This window comes from Typopeltis vanoorti, chromosome 14 (genome assembly GCF_054136105.1).
Source record: "Typopeltis vanoorti isolate ZY-2024b chromosome 14, IOZ_Tvanoo_1.0, whole genome shotgun sequence".
Lineage (NCBI taxonomy): Eukaryota > Metazoa > Arthropoda > Arachnida > Uropygi > Thelyphonidae > Typopeltis > Typopeltis vanoorti.
The window spans coordinates 21,226,793-21,242,024 of NC_143562.1; the positions used below are offsets into that span (position 1 = coordinate 21,226,793).

General features: G+C 36.8%; 1 protein-coding gene across 1 annotated transcript in view; it reads left to right on the top strand.

Moving 5' to 3' along the window:
- LOC150099286 (uncharacterized) overlaps positions 1-15,232 on the top strand; it is a 623,534-nt gene that overhangs the window by 508,044 nt on the left and 100,258 nt on the right. The gene's annotated exons all lie outside the window — the stretch shown is intronic.

Below are 15,232 nucleotides of genomic sequence, written 5' to 3' on the forward strand. Positions count from 1 at the left end.
TAAAGAACTGACAGCTCCATTGACCTGGCTTTTAATTAATAGTCTGGCTGTGAGAAAGGTACCTAAGAAAGGTAAGATAGTGCTGCTGCACATGGGTACCTTTCCCACGGCCAGGCTTTAAGGTCTTGGAAAAATTAGTGAAGGACTATAAACAGTGTTGGGCAGATGAGGGTGATGTTATTTGTGAGAATCAACATGGATTTGTTAAGCGCTGCTCTTACTTTAATAATATGATTGCCTTTTATAATAAAGTGACAAGAGCAGTTGATAACGGAAAGGCATATACTACCATTTTTTTAGATTTTGCAAAGGCGTTTGACCGGGTGCCACATAATAAGCTGATATTTAAGTTGCAGCACATGGGTTTAGATGTCGGGTTAGTCAACTGGATTCAGGATTGGCTGTCTGATAGGTATCAGAGAGTTGTGTATGATGGGGCAATATCAAGGGAGGCAGAAGGTTACAAGTGGTGTTCCACAGGGCTCAGTACTGGGACATGTATTGTTCAACCTTTATATCAATGACATTGTCAATGGATTGCAAGGGGATATTTAGTTGTTTGCGGATGATATGAAGCTGGGAAGGATTATCAGTAATAGTGCAAATGTGGCAGCCCTGCAAGAGGATTTGAATAAACTAGACAGATGGGCAAATGAATGGAAGTATCAGTTTAATGTAGCAAAATGTAAAGTCTTGAAGTTTAGGAACCATCGACTGGAGGATGCATACTCATTTGGAGGAGCTATACTGGAGGAAGTAGGGGAGACGAGATGTGGGTATTGATAGAAAACTGAAATTCAGGGAGCATATTGCAAAGGTGGTGAAGGTAACCCAGAGGATTGCTGCAATACTGAGAAGGATGCTGACCTGCAGAGATAAAAGAGTTATCATTCCGTTGTATAAGACCCTGATCAGACCACACTTAGACTATCGTTCTCAAGTTTGGTCCCCAGGATTTGAAGGGGATAAATTAACTGTGGAAAGGGTACAGAGGCAGATAACAAAGATGGTTTCAGGACTGTACAATGTCAGTTACGAGGCTTGACTGAATGTGAACTGCAGAGTTTGGTGAATAGAAGAAGGAGAGGTGATATGATCGAGACTTTTAAACTACTGAGAGGCAGTTACAGGGTAGATATTGTGGAGTTCTTTCTCTTGGTCGAACAGCGGGAACAAGGGTGGTGACAAGAGGTCATCCCTGGAAGTTACGAAAGGAGGCTGTATGCAAGAGGGTGAGGAGTGGTTTCTTTGCATGGAGGGTAGTTGAACCATGGAATGCATTGCCTGAGAGAGTGGTTAGAGCAGCAATGGTCAGTGGGTTCAAGGAGTGGTATGATAAACTTTGTGTTTCCTAAAAACAACCTCCCAAGATGAGTCTTTTTTCATGGAGGCCTGGATAATAATAATAATAATAATAATTGACAGTAGCAGACTAGAGCAAGTGCAAGAATACATATACCTTGGAAGAACTTTTTACACCAGGAAAAAGAAACATTCATGAAGAAATAAAGAGAAGAATTCAGCTAGACTGGGTAGCTTTTGCCAAATTAAAAAGATTCCTTTGCAGTAAAATAAAACCAGAAAATAGAGCCAAGCTTTTCAACTAGTGTATCATCCCAAATATGACCTATGGATCAGAGACCTTGCCAATAACCAAATAAATAGTGGACAGAATGAGGAAGCCTCAGCTTAGAATGGAGAGAGACATGCTTAACATCGGACTGTAAGACAAAATAAGGAATGGAGATATAAAAAAGAAACCAAAGAATTGGATATAGGGGAAGAGATATAAAACTGAAATGAAGAAGAATGAGGACATACTGCATGGATGAAAAGTCATAGATGGACAGAGACAACCACCCAGTGGCATCCATGTGAAGGAAATGTATTAGAATGTTTCCGAGTGCTGGGACAATCAGAGAGAGAGAGAGAAGGACCACCTAAGGGAGATGGCTGGAGAATGCTGTATCAGGAAGTCTTCAACAGAGAAAGATGGAAACAAATGGAGGAGCTTATAACCATAAATGGTTATTGAAAGGGCTTAGAAGAAGAAGAAGACTCCAGACCTCTATAGAGTCAAACGACTCATCACAGGAAGTACACACTGTTACACACAAAGCCCATCAAACTGTGCTTTAAACTCATTCAATGTATCTACATTCACCAATGTCAGACAATGCATTCCTTTCACCAACCACTCTTCATGCAAAGAATGTGCTCCTTATGCATCTGCAACTCCTAGGAATGTCTCCTTTTTATCCACTTCTCCCATTGTATAAAAAATTTCTTCCACATTAATTTAGTAACAAATCTTTACCAACTTAAATGTCTCATTTATATCCCTTCTCTTTCTCCTATTCACAAGGCTTTACAAACTGCATTCCCTCAATCTGTCCTCATATTCCACGTCCGAAAGACTACTATGACCTTCATAAGACTTCTCAGGACTCTTTCCAATACATTTTCATCACCTTGAAAACCAGGGGACCAAATCTGTGCACAATAATCCATGCGAGCACTTATCAAGGCCTTATATGATGGAACCATAACTTCTTTATTTGTGGATGTTAAGATCCTCCACATCATTGCCATAATCTGATATAATGACTTCGTAAATTGTGCAGTGTGATCTCAGACCTTCAGATCCTTGTCTACCACCACTCCAAGGTCTGTTATCTCTTCAGCATCTTCCAGAATTTCCTCACCAAGTGTATACTTTGCATCCCATTGTTGCCTAATAAATTCCAGAATCTTACACTTTGCAACATTGAAATGACAGTACCATAATATTATCCACTCATACAATCTATTCAAGTTCTGTAAGGCCACAACATCTGCTTCAGTTGGGATTCCAACTTGTGTCGTGTCAATCTATCAAAAGAATGTGCAAAATCCAAGTTGGAATCCCAACTGAAGCAGATGTTGTGGCAGATAATTGTAAAGCAGATAATTGTATATACAGCTCCCTTGTTTAATACATTTGTGAGCTTGCTATAGTAAACTGCAAGATTAATAAAACATGATCTACTTTTAACAACCTTATGCTGAAATGCACAAAGTGCTTTTCAGCATAAGTTTTTTTGCTTGCTCACCATTAAATCTTCTCTCATTTCATTCTCTACACTTTTTGAGGTATTTCATCTTCAGTGATTTCACACTGAAAATGAAATACCTTGATGAACTGCCCGTTGAATATTTTTCTAATTCCATTCTCTACACTAATGCTTCAGATTTCACACTGAGCATGAATTATTATGATGAATTCCTCATTGAATACCTCATCTATGTATTCTATTCTGCAGCAATTACCAATCTCCCACTTTCATCTAATGATATCATCTTGTCATACTTATTTTTCTTTCTGCTTATCTCCCAAGTATTTTTCTTGACTTGATTTGCTAATTTCTGCTCATACTGAACTTTTGTTATCCTTACAAGCTGAATCACTTTACTGGTCTACTCCTTATACACTTTGTGCAATTAATTATTACCATTATCCATCTTGTGCTACCTTCAACTTCTTCTTCTACATTCTGTGCTTAATTCCCCTCATTCATCCATTCAGCACATACCTTATTCAGCATTTTCACCTTAGGAATACATTCACAGATTGATGCTGTTATAATAGAGTAACAGCTGAGTTGGATAAAGGAAATAGATACACTATCATTTTGCTGGATTGTGCAAAGGCATTTGACAGAATACCACACGGAATATTGTTACACAAATTAGAACAAATGGGGGATGGATATGACACTGTTTAAGTGGATAAGAGGGTGGCTGCTGGACAGATATCAGAAAGTGGTATATGGAGGGGCAGAATCGAGGCAAAAACAGGTGACTAGTGATGTGCCACAAGACTCAGTGTTGGGACCATTGCTGTTTAATTTGTTGTTTGCATCATCAGCAAACAACAAATATTCAGTTGTTTGCTGATGATGCAAAGTTAGATTGTAATAGTTAGGTAGAGTAATAGTTAATCAAGGCAATGTGGAGAGCTTGCAGGATGATTTAAATAGGCTGTCATTATGGGCAAAAGTTAATGGGTGTCAGTTTAATGTCGAGAAATGAAGCTAGAGATTTAGGAGTAGTAATAGACAGAGAATTTAAGTTTAGAGGACACATTGCTAAGGTAGCCCATAAAATACCTGGCTAGTGAAGAACACATTAACAAATAGAGATAAGGGAGTTGTAATTTCTCTTTATAAAGCCTTGATATGCCCACATCTGGATTACTATGCTCAAATCTGATCCCCTGGGTTTCTTGGGGATGAGGAAGCAGTGGAGAGAATGCAGAGACGAGTGACCAAGATGGTGAGTGGCCTGTGGAATGTTCCCTCTGAGGATAGATTGAAAGTGTGTGGATTGCAGAAGTTGGTTGATAGGAGAAAAAGGATATGATATATGATATCATATGATAGGATATGATAGAAACATTTAAGTTGCTTGAAGGATTTTATAGGATAGATGCAGGCAAAATGTTTCAGCACTTGGCTAGAGGGACCGGAACAAGGGATCATTCCTGGAAGTTGAATAAAGGTGTGGTCAGTAGGGGTGTGAGAACTAAATTTTTTGCTTGGAGAGTGGTGAATGAGTGAAATGGGTTGCCAGAGTCAGTTGTGAGTGCTTTGTCTGTTAATGGGTTCAAGGAGAGGTATGATAGATGATGTGGATAGATTGGGTCTCCATGGATGTGCCCATATAATAATAATAATATATTTCTTTGTCATTTCTCAAGTAGCATTTATTTCCTTTCTGCTCAACTTCTCAATCCATGCTATAGCTCCAAGCTTTCTCCTAAGCTTTTAATAATCATCAGCTTTGTACTTCCACATATATCCTTTCTATATAGATCTATATGTGGATCTATATATACTTGTCCTATATATTCACTAACCCAAGTAGCGTATATATTTTTTGTCACCTCTCTCCATATTCCCTGGTCTATAGCAACATCCAACTAAATATCTCTTCCTGTCAATCTCCACCTCTTACCACACTGCCTCAAAATCAGTGCACTATTTCTCTTTCATATGTACCTTATGTGTACATAACTCCTTTGCTATCTGTAGGTAGTTTTCGTTATTAAGACCACATATTAGTATAAAGAGTTTATTAAAAATAAACAATAAAAAAACCCACAAGTTTAATGCATCGTAAGACTTACTTCATCAGGGGTAATGATACATAAAAGTTTTACACAACAAAAGCTTATTGACAATTAATTACACATATTGGATGTTTTTAATAACTTCACAACTGTTAAATAATTGAGAAACTAGAATACAAATGAATAAATTCATTACTGTATGCATACATCTAGTTGTTTTCACATTCTGTGGTTCACATGTGCTATATCCTAGGTCCATGGTAGTTAAATTTTTGATGAAGGCAGACCACACTTGATGTAAAATCAAGCCTTGATTTTTACATCAAGGCTTGATGTAAATTTACATTAGAAAATTTAAAGAAGCTGCACAAATGCTTAGGATCCCTATACAGTGCAAGGATCCTAAGTATTTGTGCAGCTTCTTTAAATTTTCTCATGAAACAATTATTATCAATATATGACATGTTTGTCTGTTGCCAGAGTACTTGATGGCCAGTAGTGGCTGTGTGGAATGCTAAACCTGATTTGTGCTCCCTTCTTTTTTGCAACGTCTTTTACATGCTCAGACATGTGGAGCTCTCCTGACCTTCCTGTCTGGCCTACATAACAAATGCCACAAGAGCAATGAATCTCATAGATGCCTGGTTTTTCATATGGTGATGAGCATCAGCAGCTCTCTCTCTCTTCTTGTCCTTTTTATCTCCATGAAAAACACTGTAGCTTCAATTTCTATTCCTGTCAGAATATAATCTCCATTCAACCTTGCTTCACTTATCCCTCAATTTTTGAGCAAATACACTCAATCAGTGAATGAATTTCATCTTCCTTATTTCTGACACTCCTGGCATTTGTAAATAATACAGCAGTTCACTTTTAGATCTGTAAGCAGTTTTGCACAAGCCACTTGTTGGTTGTGATTTTTCCACTACACCTGCCCTCGTTCAATCACCTTTATTACTGCTTATCACATATATCTCTTTAGTGTTAACTACCATGCTCATATCGAAATCCATTCCATTCTTATCCTGATTATCCCTATACATACATTTACTATCACTTCCAACATCTACTCCACCTATGTCATGTGTCCTTGTCCACTCAGGCCCACTCCATTTCCCTGTTCCTCTTCCATTCCTGTTCTCTCTTCATTAGTCACACTGCTACTACTTCCATTGCTGAGCACTTCAGTCTCTTCCTTTCCACTATCTTGATCTTTCACTGCACCTCTTTCTTCTGATCTCTTGTTTGCATCACGCACACACACACACACACTGCACTTCATTTTTATCAACAGTTTCTTCAGTTCACTCACTACATAGCCATTCAAAAGTAATCCATCTACAAACTTCACTACATTCTCCTCACACAACTTTGCCAATGTATCATTCATGATTCTCACTCTCCATCTCAACTTATCATTCTCATACCTTGGCAAGATACTGAGAACCTTTCCCATTATGCTGTTATCTTTCACTCTTCTCAATAATGTTCTCATATCCATCCTTATATTCTCTGTATGTCCAACTAAATCATTTGTTCCTACAACTACCACTAACTCTCTTGCTCGTTTCCTCCTCTTCTTATCCAAAGCATGAATTATCTTGCTCATTCTCCCTCCTGGATAACAGACATTGTGGACTCCCTCATCAATCAATCCTCTAACAATAAGAATCTCCATACACTACAGAAGGTCATCCCTGGAAACTGTATAACAAGGGAGTGAGAAGCAGGGTTTTTGCATGGAGAGTGGAATGATTGGAATGCATTGCCTGAGAGTGTGGTGTCTGCAAAGAATTTGAATGTGCTTAAGACATAATATGATGAGCTGTGTGTATGACACAGGGACCTCCCACTATCAGTCTTTGACTGTATGAGGATCTTGGGATAATAATAGTAATAATAATAATATTCTTCATTTCATTTTTCATTTTCAACCAGTCTTTCTTCCATTCTAGCAATTTCACTCTCTGTCACTCCTGTAGTTTTGCTCCTTCTCATTCTGCTATACCTTCTTTCATTTCCTCATTCCTACTTCCTTTTGCTTCCATATTACTTACTTTCGTTTCTTCATTCTTTCACTCCCTCGGTCTTATATTCTAGCTTTGTTCCATTTACATTTCTTTTGTTTACACTTTTGTTCCTTCAGTCTTTTTCGCATTTACTTATTTTTCGTATATAGTCCGCCCACAGATATGAGACCCTTCGACACTTCTGTACATGTCAAAAGAAGGAGAATCTATTTTGATAATAGGGTAATCAATCCGTATTGTGGGATGAGTGTTTATTATTACATGTCAGAAAATTAACTTCTCTTTTATTATCATTGCAGTTTTTAAAGTAGTAACTATTTTGCTTGTATAACAGTTGGAAAATTTTACATATAAAGCACATGATTTCACATGTTGGTGACTAATTTGTACATCACCCTATTTCTTTCTCCCCCTCAACATGAATTGACTCTTCTTGGCAGTCTGCCAACGACAGCTCTCGCTTCTGTGGTCGGACTATAACTTGTAGTGTAACAAAATATCACACTGTCTACAAATCCATACTTTCTCTCATCTCCTGTTTAGTCTCTCCACAAACACATCTTTCACATTTCTCCATGCATACATGTTGCACTCATGACATTGAACGATTTTTGAAAAGTTTACATCATTAATAGCACTTGATCTTTGCATTACATAGCATGCAGATCTCTTTCATACAAATACTGTGTTCTGTTCATGGCAAAATTCATTAAAAAAGTCAGTAAAATCCACATAGCCAACAATCATGCAGGTACACTAAGCCATCTAAAATAAACAATATTATGCTAAAATTTAAGCAATATCTCCAATTATTACACTAAATAGCACTTATCTTTTCTGAAGCTCCTTACAAGTACTTAGCAGTCCTCTCTTTTTAAGGACTGGATGCAGAGTATGCAGTTGGTGAAGTTATTTTGCAGAAAACAGAGATGATAACAAATCTGGGGCAATAATAAGCAAGAACATAAATTAAAGGAAACAAACACTGCTGAAATTGTGAGGGTATCCAATGGATAATGTCAGTGACGTAGAGGACATTAACATGTACAAATAAGGAGGTTATGGTTCCCTTGTAAAATGCCTTGATGAGATGGTATGTGAATTACTGTGTGTAGATTTAGTCATGTAGTTTTCAAGGGGATCAGACTATATTGGAAAGAGTCCAAAGAATATTAACTAAATTGGTGTCTGGTCTCTGAAATTTTAGATATGAAGAAAGCTTAAGGAATTGCAATATTCAGAGTTCTGTGGATAACAGGATGAAGGGATAAGGAGTTGTTAGTGGACTAATGTGACTGATGTAAAGAGATTTTTCAGAGAATGCAGGGGAGACAGGGATGGAACAAGAAGCCATTCCTGGAAGATGTATAAGAATGGAAACAGTAGAAGAGAGGGAATGAGAGAGAGGTATGGGAATGCTAGCAGATGAGAGGATGGAAACAGTACGAGAGATGGAATGAGAGAGAGAGGAAGTGCTAGAAGAGGAGAGAATGGAAACAATAGGAGAGATGGAATGAGAGAGAGAGAGAGGTATGGGAATGCTAGAAGATGAGAGGATGGAAACAGTAGGAGAGAGGGATATGGAAGTGCTAGAAGTGGAGAGAATGGAAACAGTAGGAGAGAGAGGTATGGGAATGCTAGAAGAGAGAATAGCAGTAGAGGAGAGGGAATGAGAGAGACCTATGGGAATGATAGAAGGAAGGAAGTAGGGGAGACAAGAGATCTGGGGTTGATGATTAATAGAAACCTGAAATTTAGGGGACATATTGCAAAGGTGGTGAAGGTAACACAGAGGATTGCTGCAATTATGAGAAGGACACTGACCTGCAAAGATAAAAGGGTTATCATTCCATTGTATAAGTCTCTGATCAGACCACACTTAGACTATTGTTCTCAGATTTGGTCCCCAGGATTTGAAGGGGATAAATTAACTGTGGAAAGGGTACAAAGATGGATGACAAAGACGGTTTCAGTATTGTACAATTTTGGTTATGAGGATCGGCTGACGGAATGTGGACTGCAGAGTTTGGTGGATAGAAGAAGGAGAGGTGATATGATTGAGACTTTTAAACTGTTGAGAGGTGGTTACAGGGTTGACACTGGGCAGTTCTTTCGCTTGGTTGAACAGCGGGAAAGAGTGATGACAAGAGGCCATCCCTGGAAGTTATGAAAGGAAACTGTGAGCAAGCGGGTGAGGAGTGGTTTCTTTGCATGGAGGGTGGTTGAACCGCAGAATGCATTGCCTGATGGAGTGGTGAGAGCGAGAACGGTTAATGAGTTTAAGGAGTGGTATGATAGACTTTGTGTTTCTTGGGGGGGGAGGGGACCTCCCCTCGATGAGTCTTGACAGACTTTATGTTCTTAGGAAGGACCTCCCACAATGAGTCTTTTGACTCCATGGAGGCCTGAATAATAATAATAAATAATAATAATAATAATAAGTATGGAGTGGGGATCTGTTCTCTGTATGGTGAGCAGGGGGTTGTGAGTAGAATCCATTACATGAGAGCGTAATGAGGTTGGTAATGTTCAGTGAGTTTAAGGCACAGTTTGATGGATCGTTTTGTGTAACAGTGGGGACCTTCCTTGATGAATCTTTTGACACCATGGCTAATGCTAATAATGATAATCATGATGACACTGATAATATTTTTTTTTGAATTTGATATAGTCAAGTGATTTTCAACTAAAGGTCAATTAGCCTGCCTTGTATGGAGATGTGAGCGTCCCCACCAAATTTCAGATTTTTATCCCACATAATTTAGAAACTAACCAAATAAATTATGCAGTTTACAGACATAATGCATTTATCTTAAAGCTATAGTTTAGTATAATCTAAACAAATACCCAGTTCATGATGAGATTTTATACATGTAAGTGTGACATGAATACAAAGCTGTTATGAAATATTTAACAGTTTACACATCATAGATAGTCGAAGCTTACTTAATAGACTACTTCCAATAAATTTATTTCAGTAAATACGAGGGCTGTTCAATAAGTAATAAGACTAATTTCACTGTCGCGAAACCACTCCTCACAATATTAATTTCTGTGGAATAAAAAATTTGCTGTCTGTATTAACAAAAGAGGTTGATAGATGGCATATACGGCTAATGTGCCAGAGTGTCACGTGACTAAACGCAAGCTTGTTTCAGCATGCCTACAACCGCGACCAGTCGGCGAAATGGAAGTGTCCTTGGAACAGCGTTATGCAATTAAATTTTGTGTGCGTTTGCAAAATTCGGCATCAGACACTTTTAACATGATACGCGAAGCTTTCCACAATGAAGCAATGTCGAGGGCAAGTGTTTTTCGCTGGCATAAAACTTTTAAGGAAGGAAGGCAAAATGTGGAAGATCTTGAACGTGAGGGAAGACCTTCAACGTCCATCACAGAGACAATGATCAACACAGCAGCGATTATCATCAAGGAGGATTGCAGAATTACAGTACACCAGCTGCATGTTGTCCTGCATATTTCTGTGTGGAAGTGTTCACTCAATCATGGCTGAACATTTGGGACTGAAACGTGTTTGCGCCCGATGGATTCCCAAACTCTTGACACCAGAGCAAATGCAGCATCGAGTGGATGTGTGCACAGAATGGAAAGAAAGACTGGAACAAGAAGGCGACAACTTCTTAAAACGTATCATTACAGCAGATGAAGCTTGGTTGTATCACTATGACCCTACAATGAAACAACAAAGCAGTGAATGGAAGCATCTGTCTTCGCCTACCCCCCAAGAAAGCAAAAACTGTAAAATTGGCTGGTAAAGTTATGACCATAATGTTTTTTGACTACGAAGGCATTGTTTACCAACACGCTGTAGAACATGGGAATACTGCAAATGGCTCATACTATGCAGATGTTTTACGGACAATGGTACAGCATGTCAAAAGGAAGCGTCCATTGCTGAAGAATGGCTTCTTATTGCAACATGATAATGCAAGGCCACATATTGCTGGTTGTGTAGTGGACGTTTTGCAGAAGAACAACATAAATATCCTACCACACCCTCCATACAGTCCTGATCTCGCACCGTGCGATTTCTGGCTGTTTCCTCAGCTCAAGAAACCACTAAGAGGCTGCCATTTCGAAAGCAACAAAGCATGTGTAAAAGCTGCAGAGGCGGTTTTGAAAGAACTCTCAAAAAACGGACTTTCACATGTGTTTAAGAAGTTGATGCAACATTGGGACAAATGCATTGCGTCTCACGGTAGTTACTTTGAAAAAGACCATGCAAATGATGACGATTAAAGGTAATCTGTTTTCTGTATAAATATAGTCTTATAACTTATTGAACAGCCTACGTATATAGAAATTTTTAAGAATTTCTTATTCTGATTACCTTAATATATAAATACCCTTATTTGTTTAGAGATTGGTAAAACAAGACCATTCTTTACCAGATTCATAATGTGCACTATATTATTATTATTATTACTCATTGTGAGAGGGCACTCTACTCTGCTATTTACATTTCACCATCTCCCTTACTACTTAATTCTTTAACCACACATAACAACATTACTACCACTAATGCCATCTACCACCCACCACCACAAACAATAGTATTTTTGTCTGTAAGTTGCATGTGTTCTAATGGCTGATTTGTCTGTATTTAGGATGATACACCTAAGTTTCTCATACTACATACAGACAGTAAAAATATAATTATATATGATGAAAGATGAAATTGATTTTTGGAGTGAAATAAGACTGTTTTGTGAAAACCATCATCAGAATAAAGGAAAACATTTTTGTAGTGCACATTATGCTATAAAAGCATTTTGATTGGTTGATGGTTTTTTTGTTGTTGGGGAGGTGCTAAACCTCACATATAATGTAGGGGCAAATAGACATTAACTACAGAAGGAGCAACATGAACCATAAGTTCATAGATAATATAAAGTTCAATATATATATATATATATATAACTAAGAGTACATGTGATATGATTCAGATAATATATATATTATCTGAATCATATTAAGTTAATCAGCATTAATAAAACTATGCATGAATGCATTGCAGTTTTAAATTGCTAGTGTTGTATCTTTTTTTATTAGAATGAGCTGATTGATATTATGAGTCAATGTAGAAACAGTGAATGTGTTTAAGCACAGTTTTGGTGAACTATAATATGTGATAGTGGGATCTTACATGATGAGTCTTTTGACTCCGTCGAGGTCTGATGATGATGTTGATTTTTTTTTTTTTAATTTCTAATAATCTTTTTTATTGATTTCTAAAATATCTACACATATACAATGATCATCTTGAGTGACATTCCAACTTATAATTTTACAAAATTCAGCACTAAGTGCTGCATATGTGGTTCATTTTCTAGATTGGATTTCAATTAAAAATTTTAATAATACTTTTTTGCCTCTATATTATGTATTTACAACACATGTTCTTATAATATTAACAATGAAGATTATACAGAATTTTTTGTATAATTAATGAATAACTAATATAATAATAATAATAATATATATATATATATATATATATTTTATGACAATGACAAGATGTATCATCATACAGAGTATTTATATATACACTCGGTCTTTTTATGCATATCTTTTTTATGCGGTTTTGAAGTTATGCACTGCATAACTTCAAAACTTATGTAGCGTTGTACATAATGATCAGTGTGTTGCAGCACATTCTGGTAACGTGTAAGCAGTGAGCGTCCGTGAAGTTTAATTTTGCATGTGAGTAAGTGTTTATCTTTTCATTATCGTAAGTCTAAATTTTGCTAATTTTTATTTTAAAGATTTAATTTTGCCCAGTGGAGAAAAAAAAAGCACAAAAAAAAGCAATTTCTTCGGAAATGAAAATTCCAATTTTAGATCGCTTAGCAAAAGGAGGGGGATTTATGGCGATTGGTAAACATTTAATTTGGGTGAATCTACTATAAGAGCAATTAAAAAGAATGAAGTCGCAATAAGAAAATCAAATTATCATTGTACTCAAGAGATGCTTTATTAGAAAAAACAGAATGAGCGCTCATAATTTGGATTGAAGAATTAACTCAAAGAAGAATTCCTATAAGTGTTTTTAAACAAAAAGCTCTTCGATTTTATGAACAGATGAAGCAATTGGAGCCATCTACTTCTGCTTCCCAGGCTGATAAAGAACTTTCGACTAGCAAAGGATGGCTAACCTGGTTTTTATAAAGGAATGCACTTCATAACATGAAGATTACAGGCTAGGTTGCAGCAGCAGATGAAGAAGCAGCCAAAAATTTTCAAGAGAAGTTAGCCAGAATTATTGAAGATAGTGGATATCGTCCCGATCAAGTTTTTAACGTTGAATAAACAGGATTGTTTTGGAAGAAAATGCCTAGTCAAACTTACATTGCAAAGTCTGAGAAAAAAGTAAGTGGGTTTAAAGCAAGCAAAGATCGAGTAACGTTGTTACTTTGTAACAAACAATCAGGGGATTGAATGTTGAAACCCTCCTAGTAAATCGATCTCATGTGCTCTAAAAGGCAAAGATCTAAAACAGCTTCCAGTACATTGGATGGCTAATACAAAGGCCTGGGTAACAACTGTTGTATTTACTGAATGGTTCAATAATTGCTTTGTACCAGAAGTGGAAACATATATGAAGTAAACATATATGAAACATATAAGCTCTGGATTTTAAACTTTTATTAATTGTTGACAATGCACCAAGTCATCCACATTTAGAACATCCAAATGTGCAGATAGTGTTTTTTCCACCCAATACAACGAGCATTATTCAACCATTAGATCAAGACATAATTGCTACTTTTAAAAAATATTACATTAAGCACACTTTTCAATTTATATTGGATAAACTTGAAAATGAATCATTAACAGTAACTGACGTTTGGAAAAAATTTTCTATTTTGGACTGCGTAAATCATGTTGCATCTTCTATTGCTGAAATAAGAGCACAAACTTTAAATACTGCTGGAAAGCAGCTTGGCCTGGATGTGTTGTAAACAGTACAACTATTGAAACATCTACATTATCAGCTGAAATCATTACTTTGCACATGAAATTGGTGGAGAAGGTTTTGATACATTTAGCCAGAATGATGTAGGCGAATTGCATGTGGATAATGCCTTAAGTGATGATGATATTATTGGATATCGATTAACTTTAGATATCGTCCAAGATCCAGAAAACAATAGTGAAGCGGAAGAAAAAACCTGTCCCCCTCCCTGCAAATATAATTCGAGAAGGTCTTGAATTGTGCAATAAATTGGAAAATCATTTTCTTGTTAATGATTCAAATTCTGAACAAGCCTTTAAATTCCAACGTGAGCTGAAGAACTGTATGCCTGGATATCCGCGAGCTGTCTAAAAAATTAGTAAAATCACCATTGCAAAGTTTAATCACTGATTACATTGTCAGAAGAAAAAAATCAGCACAGAACGAGGGTGATGCTAATTCTGTTTGTGAAGAACCATTGCCTTTACCATACAGTTCTGATGCACTGACTATCTCTTCTTGTGATGAAAGTGATTTCACACCAGTTCAGAAACGTTGCTGAATATTGTGTAATAGTGACGATAATTCTCATGAAAAAATGTAAAAAAATTGTTACTTTTCAATAAAATTGAATGAATAAAGCTTTAAAACAAACTTAGGCATTCTTATTTTCCCTGAATTTTTATAAACCTTTTAGGTTTATTTTAATTCATTGCTTCGGTTTTATGCAGTTTTAGAAAATTATGGAACGTATCCCTAATTTTTCAATGTAAGTTAGGTATTTTTTGTGCGATTTTTTTATATGCAGTTTTCTGTGGAACGTATCTACCGCATAAAAAGAGACCCGACTGTATATACATGCAGGGCCGGTCCGAGTATCTGATGCTCCTGGGCAATGAAAATTTAGGCGCCCCTATACATTGTCTCTCTCTATATATATATTATCATACTCACACAAGCACCTATCTTTCACTCACTAATTGCTCCTAGGCGATTGCCTAGGTTCGCCTAATGATAAAACCGGCCCTATATATGAGACATATTTTCTGTACAGTACAAGGATTCAGTACAGCATGCAGAGTACTTAATTCTTTATAAATATAATTATACATTTTT